General features: G+C 36.9%; 1 pseudogene; it reads right to left on the bottom strand.

The window, feature by feature from the left end:
- Positions 1 to 12: 12 nt before the first annotated feature.
- Positions 13 to 19,870, bottom strand: LOC117418370 (lymphoid-specific helicase-like; annotated as a pseudogene).
- Between the last annotated feature and the right edge of the window lie 3,349 nt (positions 19,871 to 23,219).

Below are 23,219 nucleotides of genomic sequence, written 5' to 3'. Positions count from 1 at the left end.
CTGTGTTTTTCATTAACCCTTTATGCTCCTGTGTACTACATACCCATGTTCAACATGGAGATAAAAACACTTTTTTAACAATGAAAACAAAAACGCTGCTAATAATGCTAATAACAACAATAAGCAGTAAACAGTAATTATCAAATAAAAATCAAACAACATCAAAACATGTGCCATTATCGACTTGCTCTGTGTCAGTTATTGAAATGTTCAATACAACAGAACCGGGTGTTGCCGTCGCAACCACTACACATTTTTCTTGTGTCCTTTCTTTTGTTTTCATTTTCGTAGCACACCCTGCACCTTTTTTGCAGTCTCTGCTTCCCTTGTGTGGGAGGGATAATCACATTTGCGTGTACACAGCTACTTTGCGCTGGCATTGTGATGGATCTGGCTGGCGCAGACGCCTGCTTTATTCCACACTACTAGCACTGCCTTAGAGAATGAAACCTGAAATGCTAGACTGAGAAACCAATCACAGAATAGAATGGGAAACTTGACGTACGCAGGTACGGCATGGTACTGTAAGTGAGTTTTCATTTCACGTACGTCATGGTGTTGAAGTGGTTAAAAGTGATAGGGGAGGAGCAGGCAGGGTACAACTAAATTGTGGTGCATTTTAATGCACCTTCCAACAAAAATAATTGTTTTACCGACAGTAAGATCCTAGATTTAAGGAAAGAAAAGTTATGTTGGCTGCTGATGGATGACTCCCTTTGAGCACACGGCCAGCTTGTATTCAGAATACTTCACTCGCCATTCTTACTGAATCAGCATGGATAAATCATTAGAAGAGCAGTCTCAGAGACTGGTTTCCACAATGACATTTTGAGCAATAGAAAAACAAGTTACATTGAAAGTGACAAACATACTCTTATTAGAATGTTATGGATGTCAATAGAGCAATAAGCAAGTATTTTCCATTTGGGTACAAAGCTTTGAAACAAGCAATTTTAAAACAAAGAGAAAGGCCAGTTATATGGAGGCAAGTTAAAGCCCTTTGGCTTGGAACCACCCCAGTGCAACTGACCAGCCAACAATGATGGATGACAGGTAAACTGATTTTTATCTAAGTTCAGATTGATCCATCTACAGCTATGGCCAAAGGTTTTGCATCACCCTATAGAATTAACAAATTTTGCTTCATAAAGTCAAATGAAACCTACTAAACAATGTTACGTTAACATATTGAATTGCATACCGCTTTGTAGTTTTCCATATAGGTTACGAAAAAATGACAAATTGAACAATGTGACATTTCGAAATCTAACATAAAAAATAACGTACTACTATGATGGCTTCTGGTAGACTTTTTCATTTTGTAGTGTCTTTGATTACATGATGTTAAATAAAAAATAAATTATGCTCATTTGTCTCAATCCTAAAAGTCCAGGTATGCAAAACTTTTGCCCATAGCTATACAGGATCTTGTGGTCACCCAGCATCTCAGGTACACTGTAAATACACAACCATCGTGGATTTTCCATAGTCTTTAGTCCCTTTAGCACCAAGATTTACTGGGCCCAATACTGACCGTTACAGTAATAAGAATATAGTATGTTTTGTGACACACAGGCAGTGCTAGTTTCATACGAGATGAAAATCAGCAGACTTGTTAGTGTTTTCAATCACTTTAAAGAGCCTATCTTGTTCCTTCTTCATATTCTTCATTTGACCTATAATAACCAAGACACCAGTGAGAGGATGATCATAATATAGATTGCATTTGAAAAATCCATCAGGCTAAGAAAAATAAATAAATCTACAATAAGTTATAAGCTGCAATACCAAATATTGTATACAAGACATCTTAGGGTGACACGCATGCACTTCAAGTTGCTCATGTCAGTCATTCCTGGACTCCCATATTTTACATTTAGGTACAACAACAAAAAAACCTCTTTAAAAGCTTGTAACCGCAAAGTGTTTAATATTGCCTTCCTTACCAAGCAGGTCACTGCGATCCAGCAGTGTTTCCAGATCTTTATTACCGATGATGTTTTTTCCTCTTCCTTTCACCTCTCTGCAAGAAAAAAAAAACAAAGCATTAGGGGTGCATGTTTAAAAATGTATAAAAACAAAACTAAAATTCATATATTTAACCAATAGCTATGCAAATGTAGCAAGGTCAACACATGTGATTCCACCCTTACATTGAAACTTGCAACCGTAATAGGATCACATGACCAAGTTAGTTTCACTATTCACCACTAGACCGACTACTGGCTAGTTTGTAAGCAATAGCACAAAGAACCATTGTCCGCCAACATCAGTAATGAGTCAAAACACTACTGCTCGCAGACATTAAATGTTTAATAAAACATTGAAGTTTTAACCTTATTGTGCAAAATTGGTGCTCTTGATGCGTAACCACCAGCAAGCAGTCACTTTTACAACAATTTTTCCTCTACAATTTTTTACACTTATAAACTTGAATGTCTTTCAAAGCTATTTTCAAAATGTCTAGTGCACCGATAGTGTAAGGATTATTGCCCACATTGTCAAACAGATAACAAAGCAATAATCCCTGCATCCGCCACCCGTCCGCTACAGTTCATCCAGAACTCTGCTGCCCGCCTGGTGTTCTCTCTGCCTCGCTTCGCCCACACTACTCCACTACTCCGCTCGCTCCACTGGCTCCCGATCACCGCTCGCATCCAGTTCAAGACTCTTGTACTAGCCTACAGATGCCTTGACCAGACTGCACCCAGCTACCTCATCTCTCCCTACACCCCCACTCGACCTCTCCGCTCCGCCTGCACTAGAAGACTAGCTCTACCTCCGCTACGCTCCCCTGCCTCCAGAGCCCGTTCCTTCTCCACCCTTGCTCCGCAGTGGTGGAATGACCTTCCTACAGATGTCAGGACTGCCCAGTCCCTGACCACATTCCAGCGCCTCCTTAAGACTCACCTCTTCAAACAGCACCTGTAGAACTCCTCTGTTTGTATCCTGGGACACTATCACCCTTCATTTAAATGTGCTTTATTTTGCTCTTATCTGCCCCCTATTTTACTGCATTTAATCCTGTACTTCAGAATACTGTAATCTGCCAAGTGTTTAACCTGTAGTACTTTGTAGTTAATCACATCCTGATGTAACTATCACTATTTAATCATATCCTGATGTAACTATCACTATTATCTGCTGTATTATTGAATTGTGGTTTGTCACACTTGAACAAAAGTTATTGTATTTCTTGCTCTTGTTGTATTACTTGTATTGTAACACTTGAAATGTATTTGCTTACGATTGTAAGTCGCCCTGGATAAGGGCGTCTTCTAAGAAATAAATAAATAATAATAATGATGTGGTACGGAACAAAAAAGCCAGCACACTTAGGGTTTTTTTTTATTATTATTATTATTGCTTTTCTTGCAGTGATTTATAGAGGGCAGATATCAAACCCTAGTACACTAGAGATGACATTTTGAAAAGAGCTTTGAAACAGACTTTAAAGTTATAAGTGTAAACAGCTGTCAGGATGTTAAATGAAAAGAAATTACAGGCTTGTTCCACAGTTGCAGCAACACGTGGGGACATATAATGCTATATTTTTCGTAACCCTGCTACTTACTCTAATTCCAGTCAATATTGTATAATAATTACAACCCTAATTCAAATCGTAATCCTAAGGGTTGCTTCCATCTGCAAGGACACATGGCACCCAATATTACCTCTCATGGTCCCTGGATTTCAGCAGCTCCTTGAGCTCCTGGAGGTCTAAGCTGCCTGTAGACTCCTTCAGTCCTGACTTGCCACCTTTGAACTTATCTGGAGAAAACAATGTGTATTAAATAAGCCACACAAGACACGTTTAAACAGTGAACGTGCCACAATAAACCACTAACATTGAAATGTTGTTGGAACCACTGTTGGCGACCTGGTATACCCTTATATTTTCCTTTAAAAGCTTACCGTGACACACATTTTAGAAACAAAGGTAAATTATTCTGTATATTTAGGTTAATGTGTGGCATCTGCCTCAGTGGGTTAAATAAACGTGAACAGTTTGCTCATGTAAGAGACACATTAGACTGGACAGACTCCTTAAGTAAATGTATTCTTGCAAAAGGGATCAGTGCTGCCACCTGGTGCCAGTGTTTAAACCCTGGTAGCCCAAGTATAGTAATTTCCTCAAATCGAAGAGTTTCCATAGCTCATATAATATGAAGTCAGCATCTCATATGGTGTGATATATTAGTAGTATAAGTCATGGTGGCTGGGGTTTGACAAAAACACACATGTTTCACACAGGGATGCTTAACACCTTACTTTTATGAATGAAAATCTTCTCCAGTTTCCTTTTGGCAGCAGCCCTCTCTATAATCTTCTGGTCAATGGTGTTTGCAGTCACTAAGCGGTATACAACCACCGGTTTGGTCTTGCCGATTCTGTGACACCTGTCCTGGGCCTGGAGGTCAGCCTGTGGATTCTAAAAAAAAAAAAAAAAACATACAAGATACATTTCATAAAATCAGAATTATTTGTTGCGCAAACTTTTTAACCCTGGTTAGATTTTAGAAAACTGTCCCAACTTAAACCACAGATCAAGCCACCAGCATCTCAACACTGTTGGATGGAACCTGCACAGATCCGTTTGACAAATTTGTGGCTTTGAAAACCATGCAGCACTTACCCAATCACTGTCGAAAATAATGACAGTGTCAGCCGATGTGAGGTTTATCCCTAGACCCCCAGCTCTTGTGCTCAGCAGGAAGACGAAAACGTCTCATCTAAAATTTGGGAACATTAACATAAATTTAAGTAGCCGTTTGGCAAAACAGAAGCATCTAGCATTATAATTGGAGACATGGAATTCACTGTACTCCAGGTCAAGGTTCAAGTACTATACGCTAAAAGCAGCAGAGGCCCTTTTTAAAAATGTGACAAGCTGCGACTGGCTGCCATCTAATTAAATATACAATCAATGACACATAGATTTTATAGTACATTTCATAATAAGCAAACAGTAAACAGGTGGCTTAGACTGCAACTGCCTCTACAGTTAGAGCACTGAGGCTCTTGTTAAAAATGTGAACACCAAATACAGTAAACTAGACAAAACACTGCATTCTCCTCTCGCTCTATATAGGACATTGATCCATCCAGACGGCTGTATTTAAGTTCTCTGAGATAGCAGTAATCCATCAGCACATCCAGAATAGAGGTCATCTGAGAGCAGATTAGCACCTGCAACAAGCACAACATTACAATAGTACTTAATCCACCCTTCATAAAAAGTGTGCTGGTTGGGAACAGGAAGAGAGATATTGAGTATTCATATTAGTATTCATGAAGAACCTAGTGCCTACTACAAGAGATCTCCTAAAACATATTGATACTGTGACAGTGTGTAACCCACAAAAACAAGCGTGGTGTATAAAACGCATATAAAATAATCTTTTACAACATGTAAGATTGGGATTTAATTGTCATAGAAGTGTGTAAAATTGCAATGTATAGCATGGCATTAAAAAGGTTAAGAATATATATGTTTAAAATACATGACAATCATAACCAGAGGATCATTGTCCTGGACAGGATATTAGACAATGGGAAGGAGGCACAAAACAAAACAGATTTTTCCAGTTTGAAAGGCGTGGGCAAAATTAAAATATCAGTGTTGAAAACTATCATTTGTCTTCTTATACTGTGAAGCAACATTGACAGGGGCAACTTGTACAAGCACTTGTCTAATTTTATCACAAAGCCTCCAGCTGGCTAGTAAAACTAAATCACAACAGAACCTGCTAGCAATACTGTCTGTCCATTGATTAGTCACTTGTGTTAAATTACCTTGTGTCCCCTTTTCTGCAGTTCTGGCAGTATTCTATCAAGTATAAGGAACTTCCCTGAGCTCTGCACCAGCTGCTCATCAATCTGGACAGGAATAAAATCAATAAGTAAAGAGGCAGGTAGGCAGAGACGTTTCTTGTTAATTGCTCGATATACTACAGAAGTCTAGTTTGTGTGACATTAACAGTATAAAATCTGGAAACGACTAAAATTAAGGTCAACTGGGGCAAATTATTACCTTAAAATTCTGCGTGGCAGGGTCAAGTGGGTATTCAATAAGGTATGGGTGATTACAGCATCTCTTCAGCAACATCAAAACATTCTGGAGTTTTAGGTTGATCTCAGCAGCAACAGACACTTGCACATCTACCAAGGGTCTGCTGGAAGGGAAACAGATGATCAAGAGAATAGATTATAATCTTAGACCATTGCAGCAACTATGTATAATCCACGTGTATCCAAAAAGGTCTAGTTTAATAACAAACTAGATCTCACAAATTCTTCACACCACATTGCTCCACCAACTACACTGATAAATGAATGTGTATGTACTGCAGTAAAACAGAACAGAGCCTTAAGAAAAATTCAAAAAACATAAAAAAAACAGTTACCTTTCTGAAAAACACGGACAACATCAATACGACAAAAATGTTAAGCACACACCACTTTTAACAACACTGTACTTCCACTCAAACAAATACCTTGGCTGCTTGTCTGCTTCTTTCTGCAGTTTAGCGAGGTATCTCTCCAGTGCCAGTGTGCTCCCCAGCCAGCTCGTTATAGTTCACAGGGCCCTTGCTCCTTCTCTTTGGCCTCCCGGAGTCCGTCAACTCCACTGTTTTGACGTCCTGGAAAGGAGGGAGATAAAGTTGATGTTATAGTACTACTGTGCAATTATAAACAAAATAGGTTGGTTCAATACATCTCCCCAACAAAATTAAATAAAAAAAAAGAAAAAAGAAAAAGAGCCTTACCGGGCCCATCCTAAGCATTTTCTCAATGGTTTTGTTAACAATGGCAGTGTAGAAAGTCTCCTGCTTCTTGGTGAGAGGAGCGTAGACCACCACCTCTCGTTTAGGGGGCACTTCAAGTGTGACATCACACTTCAGTCTCCTCAGGAAGAATGGGGTTAGAATCTGAAACATCACAGGGTTCAAGCCAGCATAGGAGCATTTAGCCAAAACAGAGTCAAGTGGACAAGAAACACTACATGTTTCATACAAATTACACATACACAAAAATATTATTTGACCTGGTGAAGCATGTGCAAAATATTCTGCTCTCGTTCTTTAGTGATAAAGTTTTCTGCACCAGTAGTGACACTGGTAATATCAAACCAGGACTCAAAGCTGGGGGGTGAAAAAAACAAACTAAAAATATGACAACGTATTCTCGGATGCAATATTAATATTCATATTCTTTACATGCAATAGCTGAATGTTTATGTATGTGTGTGAAAAATCAGAATAAAAATGTTAAAATTAATATGTGTTTGTTACATATGTTTTTCAAACGCTCATGTACCTTTCTGTCCGTATGTACTACATATTCTCACAAAGCATGAAACGCGGGAGTGCAGAAATAAAGGAGATATATTACATTATACCTAAAAGCCCCGGGAGCAGTCACATTGACGGTCACACAAAAAACTATTGTATTTTGATATACAGAACGGTATTCTACTTTATTATTTTTATTTACCAGTCCTCAATGTGTTTAGCTGTAATCAGATTAGTCTCTACTCTCTGCCTGAGTGAATGACTGACAGTCTATTGTTTTCAATCAGCTTTTTGAAGGCTGGCGCCTGCTTGGTAGCTGCGCTGCTTTGGTCAGTTGGTATCGAGACTAGTGAAAATAAATACCAGAGACCGTGGAGTTTTACAACGCAACAAAATGTGGAGTTGATGTTTTGGATCAGATGGCACGGAAGTATTCTGTGAAAGCTGGCTCCAGACAGTGGCCTGTTCAGGTGTTTTACAATGTATTGGACCTAGCAGCCATCAGCTCCTGGCTACTTTACAAAGAATGCACGGAGAAGCATTTACCAAGGAGAGAATATATTTTACAGTTAGTACAGCAACTTCGCAAGAAGCATTTGGAACAGAGGGAGACTGCCACGCGTGTACCCACAGCTGAAGCTGACAACCCCGCTGAGAGTCGCAAGAGACGCCAATGCCAGGTTGGCAAGTGCAATAAAAATAAAACTTCGGACAGCTGTGCCCTGTGCAGAAAGGCGGCGTGGAGAAGCGCATTATCTGTGTTGATTGTGAACAGACATAGACTCAAGGTAAAGGAATACCCTTTTGTCGAAAAAAAGAAAAATAAATTAGACTTTTTTTATAACTTCTTGTGCTGTGTGCTTCTGTAAAAAAAAATGTTCTAAGTTTATTTATCTATGTTGTTCAGTTGCTTTTGCTCATCTAATAATAAACCAATTGCTGTTGAAAAGTAAAAAATGTATTGTTATCGTTTCAGTTTTGTAAATATGTATTTTGTAAACCGATGTCTATTCAGATGCTTATTTATTTACATGTTCTTGTTTTGTAAAGTAAATGTTCATATATATATATATATATATATATATATATATATATATATATATATATATATATATAATGTGTGTGTGTGTGTGCTTCGGTTGTTCAGGTGTTTATGTAACGTACTTAGTAAAAAAAATTAAAAATAAAAATAATTATATCCAACTGTTTATCATTTCGTTTTACTACTACAGTGTTTTGAATTTAGCTGTCTGAAATACTGCTTCAGGGCTTCTAGGTATGAGTATATCTCCGGTCCTTCTAGTGTTAAAGCTGCTTCAATATCATAGTGTAACAATAAATAACAGGAATTCATGGGATGCTGAAATGTCTTCAAAGGTCAGGAGACAACTATGAGGTGGCAATATATTCCAATACTGTTTGGCACTACTATACAATCGACAGCAGTGTGGAGTAGTGGTTAGGGCTCTGGACTCTTGACCGGAGGGTCGTGTGGGACACTGCTGCTGTACCCTTGAGCAAGGTACTTTACCTAGATTGCTCCAGTAAAAACCCAACTGTATAAATGGGTAATTGTATGCAAAAATGATGTGATATCTTGTAACAATTGTAAGTCGCCCTGGATAAGGGTGTCTGCTAAGAAATAAATAATAATAATAATATGCCACTGTATACAAAAACAGCAACAAAATCTCATGACATCGACTAAAGCATTTCTGAAGCCTTATAATTGTTAACAGCTATATTTTATCCAAGTCACCCCCACACCTTAAATTCTACTTAGTCAATTGATTAGTAGGGTAAAAGAAATGACGATTCACGAACTACAATACTGATACCTTGTCTTAGTGTAGTTTGTAATTGTAAAAAAAAATAAAACATATTGTACATACATGCGGATGCTTATTCTCTCACCTCTCTCAGAGCCACTCTGCTCCACTGCTGTCCCCTCGGGATTGCCAGGCTCATTGGGTTTAGGGCAATGAGGAGACACACTCCTCTCACCGTTCACGAGGCTGAGGCAAGAAAAAACTTAATTAAACAGAATACATATGGTATTAATGTCCACTAATTAAAATGTATACAACAGAGGCGATGCAGTCACAAATAGCAATATTCATGCATTGAGTTTGCTGCAATAGTTACTGCAGCAAGTGACATAATCCAACGTCATACACGCATTTCAATCACACGTAAGAGTACTGAACACAAATGCATTACAGGGCTAATAAATAAATAAATAATATAAAATGCCGGTCCAGCATAACTCAAACACGTTTGGGAATACTAATTTTAAGCATAAAAATAAAAGGATATTTTTCAACTATGATTTCCTGTATACAAAATGTAGTTGTATATCATTCAGTACTATTGCATTTACTATTATTAATATATTATACAATTAATGATAATAATAATAATAATAATAATAATAATAATAATAATAATAATAATAATAATAATAATAATACACCTGCTCATTTTTACAAACAGGTGTTATGATGAATCCTGTACCCCCTCACCTGGAGAAACTAGCAGATGTCTTCCAGAGCTGCTTAGGGAGAGGTGAGAACCTAGACCTCACTCAAACACATTGGAAGGGTTTGCTTTTGAGGACCTGTCAGTGTGTATTCTCTTACACATGGTTTATAAGGATCAATGCAAAATAGCTGATAAGGTGTAAAGTGATTATTACTCATGGTTTTGGAAAACTAAAAATGTTTTATACCAGGGGTGTGCAAATGAATTTATTTTTTAGTTAACTTAGCATTGTGTGTGTGCAATACCTCATCTTTAAATACAACAGTTTCTGCCATGCTGCATTGAAAAAACAATATTTTTTTTTTCTTGAAATGCCTACTTGGGAGACTTTAAGATGGGCCTTTTCCTTAGGATATCCATAGGGTAGCTTCATAATTTGAAAAGGGCAGCCTACTATGATCATTCTAATTCAAACCATATTCAGAAAATCGCACTAGCAGTCCCAAAGGCAGAAGAAACATTTGTAGAACGCTGTGTTGTTTTGTACTGCATGCCAGCAAAAATTCAGCAGAAGGGTATAAGCTAATTAGTGTGGATGGAATGTTTTCCACTGGACAAGAGCAATGTCTGGATTGTGCTTTTGTACTTGAGCGGTTTGCATAGATTTGGTCCCCCTCTCTCTTGAGCTGATGCCTGGCGCTGTTGAGTCTCCATGGTGCTGTGGCGAGCTTAGCCTGCCCCGTTTGCCTGTCTAGTATACATTTGATACATTTCACATTCATACATTTGCTTTAAACTACCTTTTTTTAATGATGCAGATTAATATTTCCCTATTGTTGATATAATCCTGACTACTGTTCATCTGTTTATATCCTTGATGAACAATATTAAATTATCATGTCATATATTGTACCTAATCGGTTTAAAGCCTGTTCTATTTCAGGTTAAGGTTCCTGAAACTTTTGGACTAGTAGAGAAAGCTGACAACAAAATTGTATAAATCCTCGTCCACAATGGGTTGTAAAGGACAATTAGAACAGATTTCTAAAGCAGCCTAGATAAGTATTGACTCTTTCATAAGCAGTTACCTCCTAAGCCATGGAATTGCTACCATTCATCCAAGTTCAATTTGTTCAATTAAAAAAATCATCAAGTATCATTAAGTATATTGTTTTCCAGATATAGATTAGTTACAGTTATCTAAAATTGCACAGATGTGCCTGTGCTGGCCTTGTGGGAGCAAAGTGACTAAACTAAACTAAACTAAAAGATTATTTTATGGAAGTACACAGTTTGTTTAAGCATAGAACACACCATGGTTGAAACAGTACAAACAATTTCTTAATGAATAGCCTAAGTGGTTTCCTCATCGCTGTCTCACTATTTTCATTCTTGTGCTTTAAAATTCTGAACTTTACTGTGGTTGACAGAGCAGTCTTTTTTTTTATCATGATCTAAAAACTTTGCTGCAGACAATATAACAGATAGCGTCCATCAACATGGAGTATATATTTTCACAAATGTTTAACTTTATTGTCTGAATTGACCATGCTTTCTGCCATGCATCCTTCACTATAGAGGGGGTCCTGCCAGAGTTGATGTGGCTACTGGTTGCGATCAAACAGTAATATAACACAGAGACGCACGTCAACAGGAATCCTTTGAACTTTGTTGCTCAGTTTTTTTTTTTTTTCATTTTCAAGTACAAATTGAATTTTAAAAAGTCAAATACATTACATAACTTCAATTTATTTATTTGGAGATTATTTTCATAAAAAGTTATTTTTCACAAGCTTTTAAAAAGAATAGATATACTGTACTTACAAATTGTAAAAATTCCTCTAGAGTGCAATTACAATACCTGGGCAGCAGGGGGAACCAAACACATACGAAAATGCACTGTTCAAATTGTTTTCTGTATAATAAGATCGAGATGAATGGTAGTTCCTCGTGCCAAAGTTACAGAGAAGCACTAGAACTGCCAGTGACTATCTATACAGCATGGATACTTTATGTGTTTTCAGGGTATTGGCTCACCAAAAGTAAGTCAGCCAAAAGCACCATTTAAACCGACAGACTGGAGAATTGCAAACGTAATACCGATCCATAAAAAGGGAGACAAAACCGAACCAGGTAACTACAGACCAATAAGCCTGACTTCTATTATATGGAAACTTATGGAAACTTATAAGAAGATCCAAAATGGGAAATTACCTATATGGTAACAATATCCTGGGAGACAGTCAGCATGGTTTTAGGAAAGGGAGATCGTGTCTAACTAACCTGCTTGATTTTTTTGAGGATGCAACATCGACAATGGATAATTGCAAAGCATATGACATGGTTTATTTAGATTTCCAGAAAGCGTTTGACAAAGTCCTGCATAAAAGATTAATTCTCAAACTGAAGTCAGTAGGGATTCAAGGAAATGCATGCACATGGATTAGGGAGTGGTTAACATGTAGAAAACAGAAAGTACTGATTAGAGATAAAAATTGAGCGAGGGAACCAGTGGTGTACCACAGGGATCAGTATTAGGTCCTCTGCTATTCCTAATCTACATTAATGATTTAGATTCTGGTATAGTAAGCAAACTTGTTAAATTTTCAGAGGACACAAAAATAGGAGGAGTGGCAAACACTGTTGCAGCAGCAAAGGTCATTCAAAATGATCTAGACAGCATTCAGAACTTGGCAGACACATGGCAAATGACATTTAATAGAGAAAAGTGTACGGTACTGCACGCGGGCAATAAAAATTGTGCATTATAAATATCATATGGGAGATACTAAAATTGAAGAAGGAATCTATGAAAAAGACCTAGGAGTTTATGCTGACTCAGAAATGTCTTCATCTAGACAATGTGGGAAAGCAATAAAAAAAGGCCTACAAGATGCTCGGATATATTGTGAAAAGTGTTGAATTTAAATCAAGGCAAGTAATGTTAAAACTTTACAATGCATTAGTAAGACCTCGTCTAGAATATTGTGTTCAGTTCTTGTCAACTCGGGTTTAAAAGGCTTGTCGTATGCAGACAGGCTCAAAGAATTGAATTTGTTCTGTCTTGAACAAAGAAGACTATGCGGTGATCTGATTCAAGCATTCAAAATTCTAAAATGTATTGACAATATTGACCCAGGGGACTTTTTTGACCTGAAAAAAGAAACAAAGACCAGTGGTCACAAATGGAAATTAGATAAAGGGGCATCCAGAACAGAAAATAGGAGGCACTTTTTTACACAGAGAATTGTGAAGGTCTGGAACCAACTCCCTTCAAGATCCTTCAAGAAGCTGCTTGATGAGATTCTGAGATCAATCAGCTACTAACAACCAAACGAGCAAGATGGGCCGAATGGCCTACTCTCATTTGTAAACTTTCTTATGTTCTTCACTTTTAATTTGTAGTTCCCAACACTCTTAGGTAAAATGTAGAAAAAAAGACGATACCTGTCATACAGTAAGAGAAATAAGTCGCCAAAGTAAGGTAAAAATGTCCATCTTCTCCTCCTTTTTCTCCCAACGTATTTTTTGAAGACCCAGGCACTTTCATCCAATCATATGTATATTACAGGACATCCGATTTTAATGACAATATTGTCAACATGGAAATATACTAGGGAACGCACTTATTGTGACATCTATATCATTTATATTAAATTATTTATTTATGTTTTAAAATGGAACATTTGCCTGCAAAAAAATATTTGTTTATATAAATATTAAAAAAAGGTCTGGTATATGTGGGATTTGAACCTATAACCTTCAGTTTGCAAGCGTGGTGCTCAGAGGAGGAGTGAGATGAGGTCATCCAGGCGGTTGTCTAGTTGCCGCCAGAGAGGCCGCAGCCGGTGCCAGAGAGTCCCGCGCCGCCGGAGGGAGAGTACCCCATGCAGCCTAGGAGGGAGCGTCCTATGCTGCCAGCGCCAGAGCCCCAGAGACAGAGCCCAGCGTCTCCAGTGTCCTGCACTGCCTGGGAGAGAGTGTCCCGCGCTGCCCAAGATACAGTGTTAGTGTTAATGTATTGCTGTGAATAGAAGCGTGTTTTGTGTCTAGGCAGTGCTGGTGCGCTGTCTGGGGTGTCATGTGCACAGTGCAGCTGTATGTAGATAGGGGTCTGTGTTGGCTGCACTGTGATTTGTGTTCGGTTCCGCCAACCAGCTGTTTGCGCGGGACTGAGGGCCTGAGCGATTGGGCCTTGTGTATGTAAATGTACCCCTGTGTGTGTGTGAGCCGATAGGGCTCGGGGGGATCACTATTTAGGAGCTGCCTGCGTGCAGCTCAGGGTCGTGTTGTGGTTTTCGTGTAGTTGTGTGGGAATGTGTCCTGGAGCTGACTATCTGAGCTAAACCATTTAAGAGAACATCCATGTGCCTTCCGTTCCAACCTGTCAATAAAAATAGCAGTTTTCACTGCTATAAACTGCATCCTGTGTCGTCTCCATTTCTTCCTGCTCCGGACCAGATATGGTGCCGCGGCAATATATAGCAGATTGTTAAGTATCTGGAATGTGAATTGAATGCATTGATTGCGAGATTACTATTTCTAGTAATTGAATAATGGTGTTAAATGACAATGAGAACCGGGTGCATTTAATAGATTTAATGAGTCCTGCTTTTAATACGCTCTGATGAAGACAACATGTGTTGAAACAAGTCAGCGTACCTGCACACTGATGCACTCAGGTCTAATGGATTTAATCAAATATTGAAATGATGAAATACATAAAAGTAGCAACTAGTTGACCTACAGCAGGCTGTGTGGTCCAGTGGTTAAAGAAAAGGGCTTGTAACTAGGAGGTCCCTGGTTCAAATCATGTCTTACTCACTGAGTCACTGTGTCACTCTGAGCAAGTCACTTAACCTCCTTGTGCTCTGTCTTTCGGGCAAGATGTTCTTGTAAGTGATTCTGCAGCTGATGCATAGTTCACACACCCTAGGCGTCTGCTAAATTAAGAAATATTAATTAATATTATTACAGTATTCAACTATTTTTACCTCAAGTATTTGACCATTACAGATTATAACATATCTAATGCATTATCAGTAATCTTATAGTCTTTACAGTTCGATCCCCTTTCACATTTGATTCACTACAATACAGTTTTGTGTGGTTTATCCTTTCTACAGTTTCTACAGTCAAGAGTTTGTGAAGATACTTGGATACATTTACATATTTCTTTTTAAATTTGTGGTACTTCTTATTTAGGAAAAACACTGAAGTTTATTAAAAACTAATAATAGACATTCATCATGGCTTTTACAATGCTTGGTTTATCATGCCTGCCTGGTTATTACATATAGAACAAGCCTGTCAGTAACAGGCACCCAAGCCACAGCTGTAAATTCACAATCAGAGCTATCAATGTGATCTAAAAGTTCATGATGTATTCTCAAAACATTATGCTAAACAATGTGTGCACCAAATGTCACCACAATTCGAGAAGTGGCTCTTAAAATACATGTAAAAATGTGACATACAGATGGACAAATGATTTCAACCCTGCAAGCCTTAAGGAGGCACCGGAATGTGGTTGGGGACTGGGCAGTCCTGACATCTTATGATAAGGGCTTGCTGTAGCTTTCAATGACACATCAAAGATGTTCCACTTTGGCCCTTTCAGTTGTGGAGGCTTTGTGATTTAAGGACTACTTCCAAACTCCTACTAGCTGATCCCATACAAACTGGCTTATTGAGAACATGTGTTTAACTCACAGCGTCCTCATTGACCTCAGTGAATGTGCGTCATCATTCCTGGTTCCATAGATCAAGCTAGATCAACCATATAAACATGTTTCAGGTGTTAAAAATGTATTATTTATAAACACGAAGACTGAGCAGCATTTCTGTTGGATGCTCTCTTTCCAGTCTGAGTTTGACAAATAGTGTTTGCACTCATACAGTAGTAAAGCAAACAAGCAAAGCATGCAAGGTACACGGTCGTGGGTTCCACCTCACTAAGATAATGAGTTCCCTTTGGTGTTAACTGCTTCTTCTCCACTCTCAAAACAGCACCTTGGCTTCATCTCAACAGCTGAGTCTTGTCATGGCAGTAGACCACACAGGCTTTCCTAAGAACAAACCTACTCGAATACCTCTTGAAACTGTCCCGCAATCCAGCCTAGTATTTTACTAAACTCGTATTCATCAGAGTATTTACATAGTTTAAGATTCACGGGGAGCGGTAAAGAAAGATATCTCGATAGATGTGTACAGAGCCAGGGTTAACGGCAAAAGGACCAGTGCTGTGCTTCGGCATGTTCATGATCAAGGCCCCTCACATGGCCTGGCGTCGGGGCTAAGCATGACCACTTATGATGTCTCTTAAAGGGATGGGCTGTAGTATAAGTCACTCTTACAATAGGACTACGAGTGCCTGTGTATGGGTTATATGTACACTGAAGCAGGATTTCTTGAAAAAGCAACTATAAGTCTGACAGTCTCATCTAGTCAAATTGTACAGTATTAAGAACTACTTAATGCTCTCTGAATTTGCATTATAGTAGTATTTGTTTTATCTCATGACAATGGTAACACAGCAGTGTAATAGTGCAATTACAATTTTAGGTTACAAAATATAATTGAAGACAGATCATAACATTCAAGTACAAACTGCATTTAGCTTTTATTTTTCATTTCTGCACAGATTTTACTATTGATAATGTACAAGAAGTTTCATTTTGCATTGTTTGCCAAGCTCTACCTCTGTAAAACTACTTTTTATATAGGTAGTGCCACCAACATAGGATTACAATGAAAACGATATCGAATGAAACTGATCTCATCTTGAAATAGGCATTAAAAAGGTTCTGATGATGTTGTTTTGTTGTTACTCATTGTGACTGTATTTTTTATTTTATTCTGCACTTCATACATTCCTAATTGATTTGCTCAAGCTAGAATGGGTGCTACTAGTTGGATAATATGACATCAAAATGCTGTGACATCACTTCTTGTAGTCTGACTATAGTATGCTGTAATTGGTTGGATGAAATGACATCATAATGCAGTGAATCTGAATTCTAGAATGTTTAGCAACTTTACCAACAGTTTTGGCAATGTAGGCAAGAGATAAGTAATGTTTATTCACTGCTGTTACTGATTTTAAGATAATGTTATTATTAGAAATTAGAAATGTTATCTTTACCTAAAAAAGTATATTAATTAAAGTATTAATTTAACTAAGAAAAATATTTATTAGGATAATGAAGTAAGAGCCATTTTTAACTATTTTGTGTCCTTAAAAATAAAATAAATACTATTGTCAAATATTATAAACAAGACACACTTGCTGGAAATATGAATTAAAACAATAAATACACACTGCAATGTTTGAATGTGTTCCTGATAATTCTAACGACTTCACTCAAGTACTGCTTGAATAATTAGATTAAATCAAATAGCTATTAATATTAATACAATTAATACTATTAATGAAATCAAATAGCTATTCTCAAACAGTTAACTAGAAATAAAAAAAAAATTATATTAAACATTGGACTGAGGTTGCTGCTTATTCAGGGTTTATATCTTTCATAACATTGAAAATGACAAAGTCTTTGAATCTTCATCATGTAACCACATAATATTGCTATAAATGCCTTCCCTATAAAAAACAAAAGTGATTTTAATATTTACAGAACTGTGACATTATTTAAGTTAAAAGGGGACTGGTGTATTTGTATTGCTTGGTATTTACTGTAACACTGTATTGATGCATGACTGTCTGAAATAGTCTCTGGATATAGGTCATGATGTACATTTCATATCAAGAAAAACGTATCAAGAAAAAGAAGATAAGCAAAGGAAAAAACTGAACTAAGAAAAATGTAAGATAAAGTAAAGGAAAAACAGAAGAAACATGAATGATAAAAGAAAAGAAAAATAGAAAAGTAAATGAAAATACAGAAAAAAACAAATGAAAAATGAAGGAAATTGGAAGATAAAGCAAAGGAAAAAAGTGAAAAACAAAACCAAAAATTAAAAAACAGAAAAGCAAGACTATAAAGCAATGGAGAAACCTGGAAGAGAAAACAAACAGGTTAAAGCAAAGAAAAACATAAAAGAATGGAAATGAAAGATGAAGCAATGAAAAAAACATTAAAAAACGTGGAAGAAAAGAAAAACAAAAAAGCTAAATAAACTTAAGTTAAAGCAAAGAAAAACAGAACAGGGAGAAAATAAAACAAAGGAAAACAAAAGGAACATAAAGCAAAAGAAAAACAAATGACAGAAAAATAAAAGAAATGAAGGAAAAAAATGAAAATGGGAAGATCAAGCAAAGGAAAAAAGAAAAACAAAAGAAAATGGCAAGATAAAGCAATGGAAAAACTGAAACAAAGAAAAAGATTAAAACAGAAAAGCAATAATATAAAGCAATGGAAAATCCAGTAAAACAAAGACTGAAAAAAACTGGTAGAGAAAACAAAGAAAAAAATAGAAAAGAAAAAGAAAAAAACTAAAGAAAAACAGAAGTAAATGGATATAGAGAAAAATTGAAGAACATAGAAAATAAAGGAAAACAAAACAAAGATGGAAGATAAAACAAAGGAAAAAATAGAAAAAAGGAAGACAAGGGAATTTAAAAACAAATGACAGAAAAACAGAAGAAAAGATAATTTTAAAAACCCAGAAAATTGCAAGATAAAGCAAAGGAAAAAAAAACAGAAAAGCAAAAGAAAAAATAAAAGAAAGCAAAGAGAATAAACCAAAAAGCAAAATAAACTTGGAAGATAAAGCAAAGAAAAGCAAAATACAATTCCATAACAAGAAAAAAAACAGAAGTAAAGGAATATAGAGAAAAATTGAAGAAAACAGAAGATAAAGCAAAGGAAAAAACAGAAAAATAAAAGATTAAAAACAGAAAAGGGAGAAGATAAAAAAAGAGAAGACATAAAACAAAAACCAAGAGCTTAAAGTTACATTTTTCTTTTCTTTAATGTCCCCTTAACTTTGTATGACTTCCCAAACCATTCTGAGAATTCTTACTGCAGTAAATCAAATATTGTCTTTTTTTATTTCCAATCTGTCTGTGTTAAGGTGCTTTGAGACTGAGTTCAACAGCTGTTATTCCTTTCTAGTTGCCTGCCATAGATGCATAATGTAGGTTATATCAACCAAAGTGTCATAAGTGAACACCAGGTCCATCTTGTGAACTGCAGTGCGATGCCAGAAAATCAAAAGGCAATTGACCCAAAGGCTGCTCCTTCCCTCTGTAAAATACTGGAGGGTATATTTAATCCTCATGGTAGTCTACAAATGGAGCAAAAAAAACCCAAAACAGCCCTTTATTGAATGATATAAAAAGTATCCAGTCAAAATGCTTAGTACGGTATGTATCTGAATCCGAATTCCTCAGGGACAGTGCAAGGCTCTCACCAGTAGAATGTGGTTATATCTTTGTTGTAGTTGTTGTGGATTCAGTATACCAGTGGACCATATGAGTTCAACAAAGTTCTCAGTAGATGCTAATCCACCTGGGTATTTTTGTAATTTTTGAAACTTTGTTCTGTGAGTCTTGCAGCAAGTTGATGTTGCGTCTTTTTAAATGCTTTTGTTCGTCTAAAACAAATCTTGCTCAATGAATTAGGTTCAAGAGATTTTACTTCAACTCAACAGATGGCCGCTCAAGCCTGGTGCTGTCAGTAGCCTGCAGGAATAATATAGGAGATCACTGGCACGCGTTTCCTGCTATGCTAATTTAATACATTTTGGGGTACAAATGTGACTTTTTTTGTCCTTGATAGGTACCCATGATAGGCGCTATTTGAGGCTAGTGTACAATGAATTGCATCTTATTGCTAAGGGGCAGAAAAGTCTCGGCTTAAAGCAATCAGCTATATCTGATGACCAAACATGAAGATAACAAAAGTGTAAAGGATGGAAAAAATAGCTCTGTGCATTGCAAAGGGCTGCATTTTTTTTTAATTTGTAGTAGCTTCAGTATTTTTTTATAAACTCGTTTATAAAACAACTTAACTACAAAGCACTATCATTTGTTACGGCCTTAAGTTACAGTAGAAAGTTGTGCGAAGTTACATCACAAACAGGATCTTCACTGCGGAAGTCTTGTGAGCATAAGGTACAGCTTCTGACATGTTCCATGCAACAACAAAAAAAACAAAACTTAGTTTTCGGTCAATTCGCGTGACTTTTTAGTGTGAGAAGGCGATTTACCCACCCATTTTGGCCATACCATGTTTTGGCTGCACACTTCCTATAGCGTGAGGAATGTGTCTGGTATGTGCTGCTACGTCACATTCTCACAACAATGGAGAGAGAATTTGGAGTTTCTAACCTGCATGGAAACCCTGCCTATATTACATATATCTAAGTCTAAAACTGAAGCGCTGCACCACAACTAGAGAACCAGAGAGGGCTTCAAAATGGAGTATCTTTTACCATGATGTCATTCATGTTATTTAGTTTTATTCTTGTCTTATTTTTGTTTTTACGAGTTATTACAGCAGCAATAACTCAACTAGTGCATCACATTCCTCACACTATAGGAAGTGCTTGGGGGATCACCTCGTGCTAAAAGCTGAGCAAATTGACCAAAAGCTTTTTTTTTTTTTTGCATGGAAACAAGTCCAAAAGCCGTACCTTAATGTTCTCGAGACTTCAGCAGTGAAGATCCCGTTTGCAAACTTGCGAAAATTTCTACTATAACTAGACCATACCAAGCAATTCTTTATTAACATTATATCTGCTGGAAGAAGCCATGGCAGCTTTTTTAACCAAATAGGAAGAAATAAGCATGCAGTGCAAGGGTTTTTTTTTATATATAGGTGACACCATGTATTCAACGATTCAAATTATTGCCATTTGACTCATAAAATGATAGTGCTTTATAGTTGAGTTGTTTTATAAGCAAGGTTGTAAGAAATACTGAAAAACTACACAACTACAAAAAATGTAGCCCTTTGCAATGCATAAATAAACAAATACATACTGTAAATAACGAAGCCCTTTGCAAAGCACAGAAAGATATTTTTCCCATCCTTTACACTTTTGTTATCTTCGTGTTTGGTCATCGGATAGCTGATTGCTTTAAGCCGAGATTTTTCTGTCCCTTAGAAATAAGATGCAATTCATTGTATACTAACCTTAAGTAGCATCTATCATGGGTACCTACGAAGAACCAAAAAAGACTTGTTTGTAACCCAAAATGTATTAAATTAGCATAGCTTGGAATGTGTGACAGTGGTCTCCTGTATTATTGCTGCAGGCTAACAACAACAGCACCAGGTTTGAGCGACCACCTATAGAGTTGAAGAAAAATCTCTTAAACAATTTGGTTTAGTAGAACGAAAACATGAAAGAAACTGTTGGTTCAACGAATTTGATACAAGACTCACAGAACGAAGTTTCAGAAAAATACAAAAATGCCGTGTGGATTAGCATCTACTGAGAAATGTGTTGAGCTCATGTGGAGTACCGGTATACTGGATCCCTAATAACGACAACAACTACAACAACAACATTAAAGATATAACCACATTCTGCTGACGAGAGCCTTGCACTGCCCCTGCGGAATTCAGATTCAGATATTTATTATTAGAATATTAATATAATATTAAGAATATTATGTAGTGGGAAATGTGGGCAAGTAGGGTAGCAGAGTAGATGCAGAGTAGAGAGTAGAGTAGATGTACTACCAGTATTTTGAAAATGTACTGTACTAAGCTCAATGATATAAAAATTATCCAGTCAAAATGTTTAATTGCTGGATTTTAGCTCCGTTCATAGACTACCATGAGGATCAGAACTGCTGAAGCTAGGGCTCTATTGGAGAACTTGTAAATAATATACATGTATGGGTATAATAGGCTTATAATAAATATATATGCAGTCAAAAAATGTTTAGCAAGTAATACATGGATTGTACACAGCGCTTTCTTATGGAATGTTGGTATTTCTATTTATTTATTTATTTATTTATTTATTGTGTGTATTTGTGTAACGCTGTCTGAATTCTTGTGTTGTTTCCCTTGTTTGTTTTTTTGTTGGTGGCCAAATAAGGCAGGCAGGCCAGTGTGGTTCTTCAGCACAACTTAAAAGCAATGGCACAAGGCCAAATTAGAATGCAGAGAAAAACTTTTTAATATTAATTAGGTCATTTGCATTTAGAAGGAGAATTGCTCTCCCTAAAATAAAACTACATGGAAACCCAAATTACCCGAAAGGTATTACCAAAATAGCGTGAGAAAAAGGTGAGCTAGTTGAAATGGTTTTTAGCAGCTAGGCTTGTGGCAATCTCTTACTGAGCTTAAACTAAAAAAAAAAAAAAAAAAAAAGTTAAATTATGAGTAGAAGCATAATTTTTAAGTCCTTTCAATTCTACCTTTAATACAGACTTATCCAAAAATAGTATAATATCAAACAATTGCAACTGACAATAAAAGAACAAAAACTAAGATAATGAAATTTGAATCTACTTACTCTAGGTTTGCATTGTACAGAAATAAAAAAAAAGATTTAAAATGAAAAACATATCGTTCTTTCTTTAATGTCAACTTTTATCAGTATTCTGAAATGTGTTTGTCATGGTTAAAAAATAATGTGCTGTCTTTCTGAAGAGAAAGGATAAATAAAGCCATGATGTGGTCCATTCTGTTAAAACCGTAAGAACCCACAGCACCATTTTGAAGAAGGGCAGGACGTTTGTTAACATAAGTTGCAGAGGTCAGGTGCTGTAAGGCTTCAGTACCAGTGGGGAGAAATAGGTCTGACTGGCTAAGAGAGTATACACAGTATTATTACAAATGAAATCATTAATTGCCTATCAGCCCCATTCCCTACTAACATTCAGAAGCAGGATGCACTGCATACCAAAACACAAGGGCAGTGGTTCTCAATGCAAAATATTTGGTGGCCACAGAGTGCTGAGAGTTACTGGGGGTAGAGTTAGAAACTCACACTAGCCCACCACACTTCACCCAGTCCTGGGTTCTGGGACTCCACAGGTATGTTACTGCCAGGACTTTGAACAATCAGACCCCTGGCAAATTTTCTCTGAATTGATCCTTATCACAACATCAACAAGCATGTAAGTGACAGCCATTCCTCACCACCACTGCAAGATTCAGAGCCATTGTAACATGAAAAATTTTGGAATTACTATAACCACAATGCACCTGTACAAATATAAGTTTGACATACAACCAGTCAGATATCCAAATACTCAGAGCAATGATACATATATAACTTGTGATAAAGAAGGTCCAGACCAAGTTTTATTGGGCCAGTTTCCATGCGGTGCTATTTCCACGTGAAGTGACGATGCTCGTGCACGTTTGGGAGAATTACTTGTGTGAATCAGGTTTGTGGCTGAATAAACAGCCAAAGAGAGGGATAGGGTAAATCTCATTTACTCGTGTAAATGATGAAAAACACGGGAAAACCACGCCCATTTTCACATGGAAAACCGCATTTCACGTGAAAATG

Source organism: Acipenser ruthenus, chromosome 13 (assembly GCF_902713425.1).
Source record: "Acipenser ruthenus chromosome 13, fAciRut3.2 maternal haplotype, whole genome shotgun sequence".
In the NCBI taxonomy this organism is placed as follows: Eukaryota; Metazoa; Chordata; class Actinopteri; order Acipenseriformes; family Acipenseridae; genus Acipenser; species Acipenser ruthenus.
The sequence above is the reverse complement of the archived record's forward strand: the minus strand, read 5'-3'. Positions and strand labels throughout refer to the sequence as shown.